Source organism: Hyla sarda, unplaced genomic scaffold (genome assembly GCF_029499605.1).
Source record: "Hyla sarda isolate aHylSar1 unplaced genomic scaffold, aHylSar1.hap1 scaffold_1002, whole genome shotgun sequence".
Taxonomy (NCBI): Eukaryota; Metazoa; Chordata; class Amphibia; order Anura; family Hylidae; genus Hyla; species Hyla sarda.
In genome coordinates, this window is record NW_026607621.1 from 94,138 (window position 1) to 112,096 (window position 17,959).

The 17,959-nt window shown below is 46.1% G+C and overlaps 8 non-coding genes across 8 annotated transcripts; all 8 read left to right on the plus strand.

Moving 5' to 3' along the window:
• Nucleotides 1–1,284: 1,284 nt before the first annotated feature.
• Nucleotides 1,285–1,475, plus strand: LOC130298498 (U2 spliceosomal RNA). The gene has a single exon (XR_008849849.1). It is a non-coding gene; the product is annotated as a U2 spliceosomal RNA (small nuclear RNA).
• Nucleotides 1,476–3,566: 2,091 nt separating this feature from the next.
• Nucleotides 3,567–3,757, plus strand: LOC130298499 (U2 spliceosomal RNA). The gene has a single exon (XR_008849850.1). It is a non-coding gene; the product is annotated as a U2 spliceosomal RNA (small nuclear RNA).
• Nucleotides 3,758–5,846: 2,089 nt separating this feature from the next.
• LOC130298500 (U2 spliceosomal RNA) lies at nt 5,847–6,037 on the plus strand. The gene has a single exon (XR_008849851.1). It is a non-coding gene; the product is annotated as a U2 spliceosomal RNA (small nuclear RNA).
• A 2,090-nt stretch (nt 6,038–8,127) lies between these two features.
• Nucleotides 8,128–8,318, plus strand: LOC130298501 (U2 spliceosomal RNA). Its single transcript, XR_008849852.1, has one exon. It is a non-coding gene; the product is annotated as a U2 spliceosomal RNA (small nuclear RNA).
• Nucleotides 8,319–10,415: 2,097 nt separating this feature from the next.
• Nucleotides 10,416–10,606, plus strand: LOC130298502 (U2 spliceosomal RNA). Its single transcript, XR_008849853.1, has one exon. It is a non-coding gene; the product is annotated as a U2 spliceosomal RNA (small nuclear RNA).
• A 2,095-nt stretch (nt 10,607–12,701) lies between these two features.
• LOC130298503 (U2 spliceosomal RNA) lies at nt 12,702–12,892 on the plus strand. Its single transcript, XR_008849854.1, has one exon. It is a non-coding gene; the product is annotated as a U2 spliceosomal RNA (small nuclear RNA).
• Nucleotides 12,893–14,981: 2,089 nt separating this feature from the next.
• On the plus strand, nt 14,982–15,172 carry LOC130298504 (U2 spliceosomal RNA). Its single transcript, XR_008849855.1, has one exon. It is a non-coding gene; the product is annotated as a U2 spliceosomal RNA (small nuclear RNA).
• A 2,095-nt stretch (nt 15,173–17,267) lies between these two features.
• Nucleotides 17,268–17,458, plus strand: LOC130298513 (U2 spliceosomal RNA). The gene has a single exon (XR_008849863.1). It is a non-coding gene; the product is annotated as a U2 spliceosomal RNA (small nuclear RNA).
• Nucleotides 17,459–17,959: the final 501 nt, after the last annotated feature.

Here is a 17,959-nt window from a genome sequence, read left to right on the forward strand (position 1 = left end):
CTGAACAGTCGCTTTTTATGTATTCAGCACCTATGTATAATGTTGTAAAAATGCTCTAGAAGCTAAAGTCGCAGAAATGTCACACATATTTGGCCTGCAACTTTCTGTGCGACAAATTCAGACAGGAAAAATCAGTATAAATCCTTAGAAAATTATCCCCCAGTGTCTCCATCTGCTGGCGGTATTGAATAAGCATTGCTGCACTGATGGGGTATGCATTAGACGAAAAAAAAGAAGAAAAAGAAGAATAATACGCCCAGAAAAGAGGCGAAAAGGAGAAAAACGTAAAAAAACGTGAAAAAAAAGTAAGAGGAAGAGAAGGGAAAAAAAGGTGGAAATGGGTTTAAAAGTGATTTCGGCGGAGAAATATATATATATATATATATATATATATATATATATATATATATATGCGCACACACACACATAGATATAAACGTATTCTCCGTTGAGATATTGCAGCCGCTGCTGTGTCCAGGCCCAGGAGCCTTAGCACTGTGCTGTGATGTCACTCAATACCACTGACATCACTAGGTGTAAACAACATCTCTCCTTTGCTGTGTATGTGACTATGGAGCTGTTTGGTGATGTCGTCTATTACGGCCTTCATAGAAGCAACAGGAGATTGTTGCATCCATCTTGAACCCTCAGAACTACAGTGCTATGATGTCACTCACTTCCACAGGCCTTGCAGAGTGTAAACAACAACAACCCAGCTTTGTTGTGTATGTAACCAAAGGGATTTGTGATGTCACCTAGAACCTTCACAGCAGCGACAGCTTTATGAGGAGCATCAGCACTGCTCTGCCTGAGCAGAACCATCACCGCCATAGGTTGTCAAATAACCCGGATTTAACCCACACAGGTAAGTCCAATGGGGTGCAGGCATGTCCTCTATGCTTACAGCTTCCCGTGGGTGTTGGTTTGATACCGTTTGGGGACAGCCAAGGAGGCATCTGCAGGCAACAAAGGTAGGTGTGTGCTTGTGTGTGTGTTTCCTATGCAGATCCTAAGCCCAGTGTCACATGCAAGTAGGAGGAGTAAGAAGGGTTCCTGGCAAATCCGGGTTATGGATTGCATTTAAAAAGGCCCCGTGGGAGTGCAATGGGCCCCTGTCTTGCTGCTTAGCAATAATGGTATGGGTTTAGGTTCTGCTGTGTGTACTGGTGGTTGACTGCCCCCCAGCCCAGAGTGTGCATGGAAAATTGTCTGGCAGCCTCCCTGACAGCAAGCAGTGATAGTGCCCATGAAGGGGACCTTGTTGGGCCCGCCCCTTTCACGGTTATCGCTTCTCGGCCTTTTGGCTAAGATCAAGTGTAGTATCTGTTCTTATCAGTTTAATATCTGATACGTCCCCTATCTGGGGACCATATATTAAATGGATTTTTGAGAACGGGGGCCGATTTCGAAGCTTGCTTCCGTCGCCCTATGCATTGACCCGATATGGCAGTATCTTCGGGTACAGTGCACCACCCCCTTACAGGGTTAAAAAGAAAGATTCCTACTTTCATTGCTACCTGCTTGCTGGCTAGCCAGCTAGCCAGCCCTGTGGGCCTTGCTGCTGCTGCAGCCAATAAACAAAAGGTGGTGCTGCTGCTGCTTCTGCTGCTTCTGCTTCTGCTTGTGTCTGGCCCCTGTTGGAGCGTCCAGGCACAGGACTTCTGCTGCTGCTGACTAAATGGCCTCCTTAATTGGATCATTTGAGTAGCCAGCACACCTGTGCAGGTAGGGCATGACATGATAGGCAGCTGCCTTGATAGCGGGTGGGTGCTGAATGTTCCTAATTGACAAAATAAGATTAATGCTTATGAAGAAATATAAAATCTCATCCCTTCCCCAATATCGCGCCACACCCCTACCCCTTAATTCCCTGGTTGAACGTGATGGACATATGTCTTTTTTCGACCGTACTAACTATGTAACTATGTAACATAACATGGGGGGGGGGGGGGTCTCCTGGCTGTTCACACAGGTGTGTCATTGCTGTACATTGACCATGCATTGCTTCTGTGGTATTGCAAAGGCAAAGACAAATGCTTCCAGCCATCCATTGCACTAATGGATTGGTCATCAGCTGGCTGTCTATGTCCCGCATCAATATAGACCAAAGTACAGAGGGTTAGGCTATGCTATTGTGCACCTACCTGATGCATCAGAAGGTGCGAGGCCCTTGCTAAATTCTGTGCACAGACTTTGAGATCTATGCTTTAGACTGTATCTAAACCTGCTCCAACATGGACTGACATTCTGGCCTACTTTCAGCCGATGCGACTTGTCTGTCGCTGAACAGTCGCTTTTTATGTATTCAGCACCTATGTATAATGTTGTAAAAATGCTCTAGAAGCTAAAGTCGCAGAAATGTCACACATATTTGGCCTGCAACTTTCTGTGCGACAAATTCAGACAGGAAAAATCAGTATAAATCCTTAGAAAATTATCCCCCAGTGTCTCCATCTGCTGGCGGTATTGAATAAGCATTGCTGCACTGATGGGGTATGCATTAGACGAAAAAAAAGAAGAAAAAGAAGAATAATACGCCCAGAAAAGAGGCGAAAAGGAGAAAAACGTAAAAAAACGTGAAAAAAAAGTAAGAGGAAGAGAAGGGAAAAAAAGGTGGAAATGGGTTTAAAAGTGATTTCGGCGGAGAAATATATATATATATATATATATATATATATATATATATATATATATGCGCACACACACACATAGATATAAACGTATTCTCCGTTGAGATATTGCAGCCGCTGCTGTGTCCAGGCCCAGGAGCCTTAGCACTGTGCTGTGATGTCACTCAATACCACTGACATCACTAGGTGTAAACAACATCTCTCCTTTGCTGTGTATGTGACTATGGAGCTGTTTGGTGATGTCGTCTATTACGGCCTTCATAGAAGCAACAGGAGATTGTTGCATCCATCTTGAACCCTCAGAACTACAGTGCTATGATGTCACTCACTTCCACAGGCCTTGCAGAGTGTAAACAACAACAACCCAGCTTTGTTGTGTATGTAACCAAAGGGATTTGTGATGTCACCTAGAACCTTCACAGCAGCGACAGCTTTATGAGGAGCATCAGCACTGCTCTGCCTGAGCAGAACCATCACCGCCATAGGTTGTCAAATAACCCGGATTTAACCCACACAGGTAAGTCCAATGGGGTGCAGGCATGTCCTCTATGCTTACAGCTTCCCGTGGGTGTTGGTTTGATACCGTTTGGGGACAGCCAAGGAGGCATCTGCAGGCAACAAAGGTAGGTGTGTGCTTGTGTGTGTGTTTCCTATGCAGATCCTAAGCCCAGTGTCACATGCAAGTAGGAGGAGTAAGAAGGGTTCCTGGCAAATCCGGGTTATGGATTGCATTTAAAAAGGCCCCGTGGGAGTGCAATGGGCCCCTGTCTTGCTGCTTAGCAATAATGGTATGGGTTTAGGTTCTGCTGTGTGTACTGGTGGTTGACTGCCCCCCAGCCCAGAGTGTGCATGGAAAATTGTCTGGCAGCCTCCCTGACAGCAAGCAGTGATAGTGCCCATGAAGGGGACCTTGTTGGGCCCGCCCCTTTCACGGTTATCGCTTCTCGGCCTTTTGGCTAAGATCAAGTGTAGTATCTGTTCTTATCAGTTTAATATCTGATACGTCCCCTATCTGGGGACCATATATTAAATGGATTTTTGAGAACGGGGGCCGATTTCGAAGCTTGCTTCCGTCGCCCTATGCATTGACCCGATATGGCAGTATCTTCGGGTACAGTGCACCACCCCCTTACAGGGTTAAAAAGAAAGATTCCTACTTTCATTGCTACCTGCTTGCTGGCTAGCCAGCTAGCCAGCCCTGTGGGCCTTGCTGCTGCTGCAGCCAATAAACAAAAGGTGGTGCTGCTGCTGCTTCTGCTGCTTCTGCTTCTGCTTGTGTCTGGCCCCTGTTGGAGCGTCCAGGCACAGGACTTCTGCTGCTGCTGACTAAATGGCCTCCTTAATTGGATCATTTGAGTAGCCAGCACACCTGTGCAGGTAGGGCATGACATGATAGGCAGCTGCCTTGATAGCGGGTGGGTGCTGAATGTTCCTAATTGACAAAATAAGATTAATGCTTATGAAGAAATATAAAATCTCATCCCTTCCCCAATATCGCGCCACACCCCTACCCCTTAATTCCCTGGTTGAACGTGATGGACATATGTCTTTTTTCGACCGTACTAACTATGTAACTATGTAACATAACATGGGGGGGGGGGGGTCTCCTGGCTGTTCACACAGGTGTGTCATTGCTGTACATTGACCATGCATTGCTTCTGTGGTATTGCAAAGGCAAAGACAAATGCTTCCAGCCATCCATTGCACTAATGGATTGGTCATCAGCTGGCTGTCTATGTCCCGCATCAATATAGACCAAAGTACAGAGGGTTAGGCTATGCTATTGTGCACCTACCTGATGCATCAGAAGGTGCGAGGCCCTTGCTAAATTCTGTGCACAGACTTTGAGATCTATGCTTTAGACTGTATCTAAACCTGCTCCAACATGGACTGACATTCTGGCCTACTTTCAGCCGATGCGACTTGTCTGTCGCTGAACAGTCGCTTTTTATGTATTCAGCACCTATGTATAATGTTGTAAAAATGCTCTAGAAGCTAAAGTCGCAGAAATGTCACACATATTTGGCCTGCAACTTTCTGTGCGACAAATTCAGACAGGAAAAATCAGTATAAATCCTTAGAAAATTATCCCCCAGTGTCTCCATCTGCTGGCGGTATTGAATAAGCATTGCTGCACTGATGGGGTATGCATTAGACGAAAAAAAAGAAGAAAAAGAAGAATAATACGCCCAGAAAAGAGGCGAAAAGGAGAAAAACGTAAAAAAACGTGAAAAAAAAGTAAGAGGAAGAGAAGGGAAAAAAAGGTGGAAATGGGTTTAAAAGTGATTTCGGCGGAGAATATATATATATATATATATATATATATATATATATATATATATATGCGCACACACACACATAGATATAAACGTATTCTCCGTTGAGATATTGCAGCCGCTGCTGTGTCCAGGCCCAGGAGCCTTAGCACTGTGCTGTGATGTCACTCAATACCACTGACATCACTAGGTGTAAACAACATCTCTCCTTTGCTGTGTATGTGACTATGGAGCTGTTTGGTGATGTCGTCTATTACGGCCTTCATAGAAGCAACAGGAGATTGTTGCATCCATCTTGAACCCTCAGAACTACAGTGCTATGATGTCACTCACTTCCACAGGCCTTGCAGAGTGTAAACAACAACAACCCAGCTTTGTTGTGTATGTAACCAAAGGGATTTGTGATGTCACCTAGAACCTTCACAGCAGCGACAGCTTTATGAGGAGCATCAGCACTGCTCTGCCTGAGCAGAACCATCACCGCCATAGGTTGTCAAATAACCCGGATTTAACCCACACAGGTAAGTCCAATGGGGTGCAGGCATGTCCTCTATGCTTACAGCTTCCCGTGGGTGTTGGTTTGATACCGTTTGGGGACAGCCAAGGAGGCATCTGCAGGCAACAAAGGTAGGTGTGTGCTTGTGTGTGTGTTTCCTATGCAGATCCTAAGCCCAGTGTCACATGCAAGTAGGAGGAGTAAGAAGGGTTCCTGGCAAATCCGGGTTATGGATTGCATTTAAAAAGGCCCCGTGGGAGTGCAATGGGCCCCTGTCTTGCTGCTTAGCAATAATGGTATGGGTTTAGGTTCTGCTGTGTGTACTGGTGGTTGACTGCCCCCCAGCCCAGAGTGTGCATGGAAAATTGTCTGGCAGCCTCCCTGACAGCAAGCAGTGATAGTGCCCATGAAGGGGACCTTGTTGGGCCCGCCCCTTTCACGGTTATCGCTTCTCGGCCTTTTGGCTAAGATCAAGTGTAGTATCTGTTCTTATCAGTTTAATATCTGATACGTCCCCTATCTGGGGACCATATATTAAATGGATTTTTGAGAACGGGGGCCGATTTCGAAGCTTGCTTCCGTCGCCCTATGCATTGACCCGATATGGCAGTATCTTCGGGTACAGTGCACCACCCCCTTACAGGGTTAAAAAGAAAGATTCCTACTTTCATTGCTACCTGCTTGCTGGCTAGCCAGCTAGCCAGCCCTGTGGGCCTTGCTGCTGCTGCAGCCAATAAACAAAAGGTGGTGCTGCTGCTGCTTCTGCTGCTTCTGCTTCTGCTTGTGTCTGGCCCCTGTTGGAGCGTCCAGGCACAGGACTTCTGCTGCTGCTGACTAAATGGCCTCCTTAATTGGATCATTTGAGTAGCCAGCACACCTGTGCAGGTAGGGCATGACATGATAGGCAGCTGCCTTGATAGCGGGTGGGTGCTGAATGTTCCTAATTGACAAAATAAGATTAATGCTTATGAAGAAATATAAAATCTCATCCCTTCCCCAATATCGCGCCACACCCCTACCCCTTAATTCCCTGGTTGAACGTGATGGACATATGTCTTTTTTCGACCGTACTAACTATGTAACTATGTAACATAACATGGGGGGGGGGGGGTCTCCTGGCTGTTCACACAGGTGTGTCATTGCTGTACATTGACCATGCATTGCTTCTGTGGTATTGCAAAGGCAAAGACAAATGCTTCCAGCCATCCATTGCACTAATGGATTGGTCATCAGCTGGCTGTCTATGTCCCGCATCAATATAGACCAAAGTACAGAGGGTTAGGCTATGCTATTGTGCACCTACCTGATGCATCAGAAGGTGCGAGGCCCTTGCTAAATTCTGTGCACAGACTTTGAGATCTATGCTTTAGACTGTATCTAAACCTGCTCCAACATGGAACTGACATTCTGGCCTACTTTCAGCCGATGCGACTTGTCTGTCGCTGAACAGTCGCTTTTTATGTATTCAGCACCTATGTATAATGTTGTAAAAATGCTCTAGAAGCTAAAGTCGCAGAAATGTCACACATATTTGGCCTGCAACTTTCTGTGCGACAAATTCAGACAGGAAAAATCAGTATAAATCCTTAGAAAATTATCCCCCAGTGTCTCCATCTGCTGGCGGTATTGAATAAGCATTGCTGCACTGATGGGGTATGCATTAGACGAAAAAAAAGAAGAAAAAGAAGAATAATACGCCCAGAAAAGAGGCGAAAAGGAGAAAAACGTAAAAAAACGTGAAAAAAAAGTAAGAGGAAGAGAAGGGAAAAAAAGGTGGAAATGGGTTTAAAAGTGATTTCGGCGGAGAATATATATATATATATATATATATATATATATATATATATATATATGCGCACACACACACATAGATATAAACGTATTCTCCGTTGAGATATTGCAGCCGCTGCTGTGTCCAGGCCCAGGAGCCTTAGCACTGTGCTGTGATGTCACTCAATACCACTGACATCACTAGGTGTAAACAACATCTCTCCTTTGCTGTGTATGTGACTATGGAGCTGTTTGGTGATGTCGTCTATTACGGCCTTCATAGAAGCAACAGGAGATTGTTGCATCCATCTTGAACCCTCAGAACTACAGTGCTATGATGTCACTCACTTCCACAGGCCTTGCAGAGTGTAAACAACAACAACCCAGCTTTGTTGTGTATGTAACCAAAGGGATTTGTGATGTCACCTAGAACCTTCACAGCAGCGACAGCTTTATGAGGAGCATCAGCACTGCTCTGCCTGAGCAGAACCATCACCGCCATAGGTTGTCAAATAACCCGGATTTAACCCACACAGGTAAGTCCAATGGGGTGCAGGCATGTCCTCTATGCTTACAGCTTCCCGTGGGTGTTGGTTTGATACCGTTTGGGGACAGCCAAGGAGGCATCTGCAGGCAACAAAGGTAGGTGTGTGCTTGTGTGTGTGTTTCCTATGCAGATCCTAAGCCCAGTGTCACATGCAAGTAGGAGGAGTAAGAAGGGTTCCTGGCAAATCCGGGTTATGGATTGCATTTAAAAAGGCCCCGTGGGAGTGCAATGGGCCCCTGTCTTGCTGCTTAGCAATAATGGTATGGGTTTAGGTTCTGCTGTGTGTACTGGTGGTTGACTGCCCCCCAGCCCAGAGTGTGCATGGAAAATTGTCTGGCAGCCTCCCTGACAGCAAGCAGTGATAGTGCCCATGAAGGGGACCTTGTTGGGCCCGCCCCTTTCACGGTTATCGCTTCTCGGCCTTTTGGCTAAGATCAAGTGTAGTATCTGTTCTTATCAGTTTAATATCTGATACGTCCCCTATCTGGGGACCATATATTAAATGGATTTTTGAGAACGGGGGCCGATTTCGAAGCTTGCTTCCGTCGCCCTATGCATTGACCCGATATGGCAGTATCTTCGGGTACAGTGCACCACCCCCTTACAGGGTTAAAAAGAAAGATTCCTACTTTCATTGCTACCTGCTTGCTGGCTAGCCAGCTAGCCAGCCCTGTGGGCCTTGCTGCTGCTGCAGCCAATAAACAAAAGGTGGTGCTGCTGCTGCTTCTGCTGCTTCTGCTTCTGCTTGTGTCTGGCCCCTGTTGGAGCGTCCAGGCACAGGACTTCTGCTGCTGCTGACTAAATGGCCTCCTTAATTGGATCATTTGAGTAGCCAGCACACCTGTGCAGGTAGGGCATGACATGATAGGCAGCTGCCTTGATAGCGGGTGGGTGCTGAATGTTCCTAATTGACAAAATAAGATTAATGCTTATGAAGAAATATAAAATCTCATCCCTTCCCCAATATCGCGCCACACCCCTACCCCTTAATTCCCTGGTTGAACGTGATGGACATATGTCTTTTTTCGACCGTACTAACTATGTAACTATGTAACATAACATGGGGGGGGGGGGGGGGTCTCCTGGCTGTTCACACAGGTGTGTCATTGCTGTACATTGACCATGCATTGCTTCTGTGGTATTGCAAAGGCAAAGACAAATGCTTCCAGCCATCCATTGCACTAATGGATTGGTCATCAGCTGGCTGTCTATGTCCCGCATCAATATAGACCAAAGTACAGAGGGTTAGGCTATGCTATTGTGCACCTACCTGATGCATCAGAAGGTGCGAGGCCCTTGCTAAATTCTGTGCACAGACTTTGAGATCTATGCTTTAGACTGTATCTAAACCTGCTCCAACATGGACTGACATTCTGGCCTACTTTCAGCCGATGCGACTTGTCTGTCGCTGAACAGTCGCTTTTTATGTATTCAGCACCTATGTATAATGTTGTAAAAATGCTCTAGAAGCTAAAGTCGCAGAAATGTCACACATATTTGGCCTGCAACTTTCTGTGCGACAAATTCAGACAGGAAAAATCAGTATAAATCCTTAGAAAATTATCCCCCAGTGTCTCCATCTGCTGGCGGTATTGAATAAGCATTGCTGCACTGATGGGGTATGCATTAGACGAAAAAAAAGAAGAAAAAGAAGAATAATACGCCCAGAAAAGAGGCGAAAAGGAGAAAAACGTAAAAAAACGTGAAAAAAAAGTAAGAGGAAGAGAAGGGAAAAAAAGGTGGAAATGGGTTTAAAAGTGATTTCGGCGGAGATATATATATATATATATATATATATATATATATATATATATATATATATATGCGCACACACACACATAGATATAAACGTATTCTCCGTTGAGATATTGCAGCCGCTGCTGTGTCCAGGCCCAGGAGCCTTAGCACTGTGCTGTGATGTCACTCAATACCACTGACATCACTAGGTGTAAACAGCATCTCTCCTTTGCTGTGTATGTGACTATGGAGCTGTTTGGTGATGTCGTCTATTACGGCCTTCATAGAAGCAACAGGAGATTGTTGCATCCATCTTGAACCCTCAGAACTACAGTGCTATGATGTCACTCACTTCCACAGGCCTTGCAGAGTGTAAACAACAACAACCCAGCTTTGTTGTGTATGTAACCAAAGGGATTTGTGATGTCACCTAGAACCTTCACAGCAGCGACAGCTTTATGAGGAGCATCAGCACTGCTCTGCCTGAGCAGAACCATCACCGCCATAGGTTGTCAAATAACCCGGATTTAACCCACACAGGTAAGTCCAATGGGGTGCAGGCATGTCCTCTATGCTTACAGCTTCCCGTGGGTGTTGGTTTGATACCGTTTGGGGACAGCCAAGGAGGCATCTGCAGGCAACAAAGGTAGGTGTGTGCTTGTGTGTGTGTTTCCTATGCAGATCCTAAGCCCAGTGTCACATGCAAGTAGGAGGAGTAAGAAGGGTTCCTGGCAAATCCGGGTTATGGATTGCATTTAAAAAGGCCCCGTGGGAGTGCAATGGGCCCCTGTCTTGCTGCTTAGCAATAATGGTATGGGTTTAGGTTCTGCTGTGTGTACTGGTGGTTGACTGCCCCCCAGCCCAGAGTGTGCATGGAAAATTGTCTGGCAGCCTCCCTGACAGCAAGCAGTGATAGTGCCCATGAAGGGGACCTTGTTGGGCCCGCCCCTTTCACGGTTATCGCTTCTCGGCCTTTTGGCTAAGATCAAGTGTAGTATCTGTTCTTATCAGTTTAATATCTGATACGTCCCCTATCTGGGGACCATATATTAAATGGATTTTTGAGAACGGGGGCCGATTTCGAAGCTTGCTTCCGTCGCCCTATGCATTGACCCGATATGGCAGTATCTTCGGGTACAGTGCACCACCCCCTTACAGGGTTAAAAAGAAAGATTCCTACTTTCATTGCTACCTGCTTGCTGGCTAGCCAGCTAGCCAGCCCTGTGGGCCTTGCTGCTGCTGCAGCCAATAAACAAAAGGTGGTGCTGCTGCTGCTTCTGCTGCTTCTGCTTCTGCTTGTGTCTGGCCCCTGTTGGAGCGTCCAGGCACAGGACTTCTGCTGCTGCTGACTAAATGGCCTCCTTAATTGGATCATTTGAGTAGCCAGCACACCTGTGCAGGTAGGGCATGACATGATAGGCAGCTGCCTTGATAGCGGGTGGGTGCTGAATGTTCCTAATTGACAAAATAAGATTAATGCTTATGAAGAAATATAAAATCTCATCCCTTCCCCAATATCGCGCCACACCCCTACCCCTTAATTCCCTGGTTGAACGTGATGGACATATGTCTTTTTTCGACCGTACTAACTATGTAACTATGTAACATAACATGGGGGGGGGGGGGGGGGGTCTCCTGGCTGTTCACACAGGTGTGTCATTGCTGTACATTGACCATGCATTGCTTCTGTGGTATTGCAAAGGCAAAGACAAATGCTTCCAGCCATCCATTGCACTAATGGATTGGTCATCAGCTGGCTGTCTATGTCCCGCATCAATATAGACCAAAGTACAGAGGGTTAGGCTATGCTATTGTGCACCTACCTGATGCATCAGAAGGTGCGAGGCCCTTGCTAAATTCTGTGCACAGACTTTGAGATCTATGCTTTAGACTGTATCTAAACCTGCTCCAACATGGACTGACATTCTGGCCTACTTTCAGCCGATGCGACTTGTCTGTCGCTGAACAGTCGCTTTTTATGTATTCAGCACCTATGTATAATGTTGTAAAAATGCTCTAGAAGCTAAAGTCGCAGAAATGTCACACATATTTGGCCTGCAACTTTCTGTGCGACAAATTCAGACAGGAAAAATCAGTATAAATCCTTAGAAAATTATCCCCCAGTGTCTCCATCTGCTGGCGGTATTGAATAAGCATTGCTGCACTGATGGGGTATGCATTAGACGAAAAAAAAGAAGAAAAAGAAGAATAATACGCCCAGAAAAGAGGCGAAAAGGAGAAAAACGTAAAAAAACGTGAAAAAAAAGTAAGAGGAAGAGAAGGGAAAAAAAGGTGGAAATGGGTTTAAAAGTGATTTCGGCGGAGAAATATATATATATATATATATATATATATATATATATATATATATATGCGCACACACACACATAGATATAAACGTATTCTCCGTTGAGATATTGCAGCCGCTGCTGTGTCCAGGCCCAGGAGCCTTAGCACTGTGCTGTGATGTCACTCAATACCACTGACATCACTAGGTGTAAACAACATCTCTCCTTTGCTGTGTATGTGACTATGGAGCTGTTTGGTGATGTCGTCTATTACGGCCTTCATAGAAGCAACAGGAGATTGTTGCATCCATCTTGAACCCTCAGAACTACAGTGCTATGATGTCACTCACTTCCACAGGCCTTGCAGAGTGTAAACAACAACAACCCAGCTTTGTTGTGTATGTAACCAAAGGGATTTGTGATGTCACCTAGAACCTTCACAGCAGCGACAGCTTTATGAGGAGCATCAGCACTGCTCTGCCTGAGCAGAACCATCACCGCCATAGGTTGTCAAATAACCCGGATTTAACCCACACAGGTAAGTCCAATGGGGTGCAGGCATGTCCTCTATGCTTACAGCTTCCCGTGGGTGTTGGTTTGATACCGTTTGGGGACAGCCAAGGAGGCATCTGCAGGCAACAAAGGTAGGTGTGTGCTTGTGTGTGTGTTTCCTATGCAGATCCTAAGCCCAGTGTCACATGCAAGTAGGAGGAGTAAGAAGGGTTCCTGGCAAATCCGGGTTATGGATTGCATTTAAAAAGGCCCCGTGGGAGTGCAATGGGCCCCTGTCTTGCTGCTTAGCAATAATGGTATGGGTTTAGGTTCTGCTGTGTGTACTGGTGGTTGACTGCCCCCCAGCCCAGAGTGTGCATGGAAAATTGTCTGGCAGCCTCCCTGACAGCAAGCAGTGATAGTGCCCATGAAGGGGACCTTGTTGGGCCCGCCCCTTTCACGGTTATCGCTTCTCGGCCTTTTGGCTAAGATCAAGTGTAGTATCTGTTCTTATCAGTTTAATATCTGATACGTCCCCTATCTGGGGACCATATATTAAATGGATTTTTGAGAACGGGGGCCGATTTCGAAGCTTGCTTCCGTCGCCCTATGCATTGACCCGATATGGCAGTATCTTCGGGTACAGTGCACCACCCCCTTACAGGGTTAAAAAGAAAGATTCCTACTTTCATTGCTACCTGCTTGCTGGCTAGCCAGCTAGCCAGCCCTGTGGGCCTTGCTGCTGCTGCAGCCAATAAACAAAAGGTGGTGCTGCTGCTGCTTCTGCTGCTTCTGCTTCTGCTTGTGTCTGGCCCCTGTTGGAGCGTCCAGGCACAGGACTTCTGCTGCTGCTGACTAAATGGCCTCCTTAATTGGATCATTTGAGTAGCCAGCACACCTGTGCAGGTAGGGCATGACATGATAGGCAGCTGCCTTGATAGCGGGTGGGTGCTGAATGTTCCTAATTGACAAAATAAGATTAATGCTTATGAAGAAATATAAAATCTCATCCCTTCCCCAATATCGCGCCACACCCCTACCCCTTAATTCCCTGGTTGAACGTGATGGACATATGTCTTTTTTCGACCGTACTAACTATGTAACTATGTAACATAACATGGGGGGGGGGGGGGTCTCCTGGCTGTTCACACAGGTGTGTCATTGCTGTACATTGACCATGCATTGCTTCTGTGGTATTGCAAAGGCAAAGACAAATGCTTCCAGCCATCCATTGCACTAATGGATTGGTCATCAGCTGGCTGTCTATGTCCCGCATCAATATAGACCAAAGTACAGAGGGTTAGGCTATGCTATTGTGCACCTACCTGATGCATCAGAAGGTGCGAGGCCCTTGCTAAATTCTGTGCACAGACTTTGAGATCTATGCTTTAGACTGTATCTAAACCTGCTCCAACATGGACTGACATTCTGGCCTACTTTCAGCCGATGCGACTTGTCTGTCGCTGAACAGTCGCTTTTTATGTATTCAGCACCTATGTATAATGTTGTAAAAATGCTCTAGAAGCTAAAGTCGCAGAAATGTCACACATATTTGGCCTGCAACTTTCTGTGCGACAAATTCAGACAGGAAAAATCAGTATAAATCCTTAGAAAATTATCCCCCAGTGTCTCCATCTGCTGGCGGTATTGAATAAGCATTGCTGCACTGATGGGGTATGCATTAGACGAAAAAAAAGAAGAAAAAGAAGAATAATACGCCCAGAAAAGAGGCGAAAAGGAGAAAAACGTAAAAAAACGTGAAAAAAAAGTAAGAGGAAGAGAAGGGAAAAAAAGGTGGAAATGGGTTTAAAAGTGATTTCGGCGGAGAAATATATATATATATATATATATATATATATATATATATATATATGCGCACACACACACATAGATATAAACGTATTCTCCGTTGAGATATTGCAGCCGCTGCTGTGTCCAGGCCCAGGAGCCTTAGCACTGTGCTGTGATGTCACTCAATACCACTGACATCACTAGGTGTAAACAACATCTCTCCTTTGCTGTGTATGTGACTATGGAGCTGTTTGGTGATGTCGTCTATTACGGCCTTCATAGAAGCAACAGGAGATTGTTGCATCCATCTTGAACCCTCAGAACTACAGTGCTATGATGTCACTCACTTCCACAGGCCTTGCAGAGTGTAAACAACAACAACCCAGCTTTGTTGTGTATGTAACCAAAGGGATTTGTGATGTCACCTAGAACCTTCACAGCAGCGACAGCTTTATGAGGAGCATCAGCACTGCTCTGCCTGAGCAGAACCATCACCGCCATAGGTTGTCAAATAACCCGGATTTAACCCACACAGGTAAGTCCAATGGGGTGCAGGCATGTCCTCTATGCTTACAGCTTCCCGTGGGTGTTGGTTTGATACCGTTTGGGGACAGCCAAGGAGGCATCTGCAGGCAACAAAGGTAGGTGTGTGCTTGTGTGTGTGTTTCCTATGCAGATCCTAAGCCCAGTGTCACATGCAAGTAGGAGGAGTAAGAAGGGTTCCTGGCAAATCCGGGTTATGGATTGCATTTAAAAAGGCCCCGTGGGAGTGCAATGGGCCCCTGTCTTGCTGCTTAGCAATAATGGTATGGGTTTAGGTTCTGCTGTGTGTACTGGTGGTTGACTGCCCCCCAGCCCAGAGTGTGCATGGAAAATTGTCTGGCAGCCTCCCTGACAGCAAGCAGTGATAGTGCCCATGAAGGGGACCTTGTTGGGCCCGCCCCTTTCACGGTTATCGCTTCTCGGCCTTTTGGCTAAGATCAAGTGTAGTATCTGTTCTTATCAGTTTAATATCTGATACGTCCCCTATCTGGGGACCATATATTAAATGGATTTTTGAGAACGGGGGCCGATTTCGAAGCTTGCTTCCGTCGCCCTATGCATTGACCCGATATGGCAGTATCTTCGGGTACAGTGCACCACCCCCTTACAGGGTTAAAAAGAAAGATTCCTACTTTCATTGCTACCTGCTTGCTGGCTAGCCAGCTAGCCAGCCCTGTGGGCCTTGCTGCTGCTGCAGCAGCCAATAAACAAAAGGTGGTGCTGCTGCTGCTTCTGCTGCTTCTGCTTCTGCTTGTGTCTGGCCCCTGTTGGAGCGTCCAGGCACAGGACTTCTGCTGCTGCTGACTAAATGGCCTCCTTAATTGGATCATTTGAGTAGCCAGCACACCTGTGCAGGTAGGGCATGACATGATAGGCAGCTGCCTTGATAGCGGGTGGGTGCTGAATGTTCCTAATTGACAAAATAAGATTAATGCTTATGAAGAAATATAAAATCTCATCCCTTCCCCAATATCGCGCCACACCCCTACCCCTTAATTCCCTGGTTGAACGTGATGGACATATGTCTTTTTTCGACCGTACTAACTATGTAACTATGTAACATAACATGGGGGGGGGGGGGTCTCCTGGCTGTTCACACAGGTGTGTCATTGCTGTACATTGACCATGCATTGCTTCTGTGGTATTGCAAAGGCAAAGACAAATGCTTCCAGCCATCCATTGCACTAATGGATTGGTCATCAGCTGGCTGTCTATGTCCCGCATCAATATAGACCAAAGTACAGAGGGTTAGGCTATGCTATTGTGCACCTACCTGATGCATCAGAAGGTGCGAGGCCCTTGCTAAATTCTGTGCACAGACTTTGAGATCTATGCTTTAGACTGTATCTAAACCTGCTCCAACATGGACTGACATTCTGGCCTACTTTCAGCCGATGCGACTTGTCTGTCGCTGAACAGTCGCTTTTTATGTATTCAGCACCTATGTATAATGTTGTAAAAATGCTCTAGAAGCTAAAGTCGCAGAAATGTCACACATATTTGGCCTGCAACTTTCTGTGCGACAAATTCAGACAGGAAAAATCAGTATAAATCCTTAGAAAATTATCCCCCAGTGTCTCCATCTGCTGGCGGTATTGAATAAGCATTGCTGCACTGATGGGGTATGCATTAGACGAAAAAAAAGAAGAAAAAGAAGAATAATACGCCCAGAAAAGAGGCGAAAAGGAGAAAAACGTAAAAAAACGTGAAAAAAAAGTAAGAGGAAGAGAAGGGAAAAAAAGGTGGAAATGGGTTTAAAAGTGATTTCGGCGGAGAAATATATATATATATATATATATATATATATATATATATATATATATATGCGCACACACACACATAGATATAAACGTATTCTCCGTTGAGATATTGCAGCCGCTGCTGTGTCCAGGCCCAGGAGCCTTAGCACTGTGCTGTGATGTCACTCAATACCACTGACATCACTAGGTGTAAACAACATCTCTCCTTTGCTGTGTATGTGACTATGGAGCTGTTTGGTGATGTCGTCTATTACGGCCTTCATAGAAGCAACAGGAGATTGTTGCATCCATCTTGAACCCTCAGAACTACAGTGCTATGATGTCACTCACTTCCACAGGCCTTGCAGAGTGTAAACAACAACAACCCAGCTTTGTTGTGTATGTAACCAAAGGGATTTGTGATGTCACCTAGAACCTTCACAGCAGCGACAGCTTTATGAGGAGCATCAGCACTGCTCTGCCTGAGCAGAACCATCACCGCCATAGGTTGTCAAATAACCCGGATTTAACCCACACAGGTAAGTCCAATGGGGTGCAGGCATGTCCTCTATGCTTACAGCTTCCCGTGGGTGTTGGTTTGATACCGTTTGGGGACAGCCAAGGAGGCATCTGCAGGCAACAAAGGTAGGTGTGTGCTTGTGTGTGTGTTTCCTATGCAGATCCTAAGCCCAGTGTCACATGCAAGTAGGAGGAGTAAGAAGGGTTCCTGGCAAATCCGGGTTATGGATTGCATTTAAAAAGGCCCCGTGGGAGTGCAATAGGCCCCTGTCTTGCTGCTTAGCAATAATGGTATGGGTTTAGGTTCTGCTGTGTGTACTGGTGGTTGACTGCCCCCCAGCCCAGAGTGTGCATGGAAAATTGTCTGGCAGCCTCCCTGACAGCAAGCAGTGATAGTGCCCATGAAGGGGACCTTGTTGGGCCCGCCCCTTTCACGGTTATCGCTTCTCGGCCTTTTGGCTAAGATCAAGTGTAGTATCTGATCTTATCAGTTTAATATCTGATACGTCCCCTATCTGGGGACCATATATTAAATGGATTTTTGAGAACGGGGGCCGATTTCGAAGCTTGCTTCCGTCGCCCTATGCATTGACCCGATATGGCAGTATCTTCGGGTACAGTGCACCACCCCCTTACAGGGTTAAAAAGAAAGATTCCTACTTTCATTGCTACCTGCTTGCTGGCTAGCCAGCTAGCCAGCCCTGTGGGCCTTGCTGCTGCTGCAGCCAATAAACAAAAGGTGGTGCTGCTGCTGCTTCTGCTGCTTCTGCTTCTGCTTGTGTCTGGCCCCTGTTGGAGCGTCCAGGCACAGGACTTCTGCTGCTGCTGACTAAATGGCCTCCTTAATTGGATCATTTGAGTAGCCAGCACACCTGTGCAGGTAGGGCATGACATGATAGGCAGCTGCCTTGATAGCGGGTGGGTGCTGAATGTTCCTAATTGACAAAATAAGATTAATGCTTATGAAGAAATATAAAATCTCATCCCTTCCCCAATATCGCGCCACACCCCTACCCCTTAATTCCCTGGTTGAACGTGATGGACATATGTCTTTTTTCGACCGTACTAACTATGTAACTATGTAACATAACATGGGGGGGGGGGGGGTCTCCTGGCTGTTCACACAGGTGT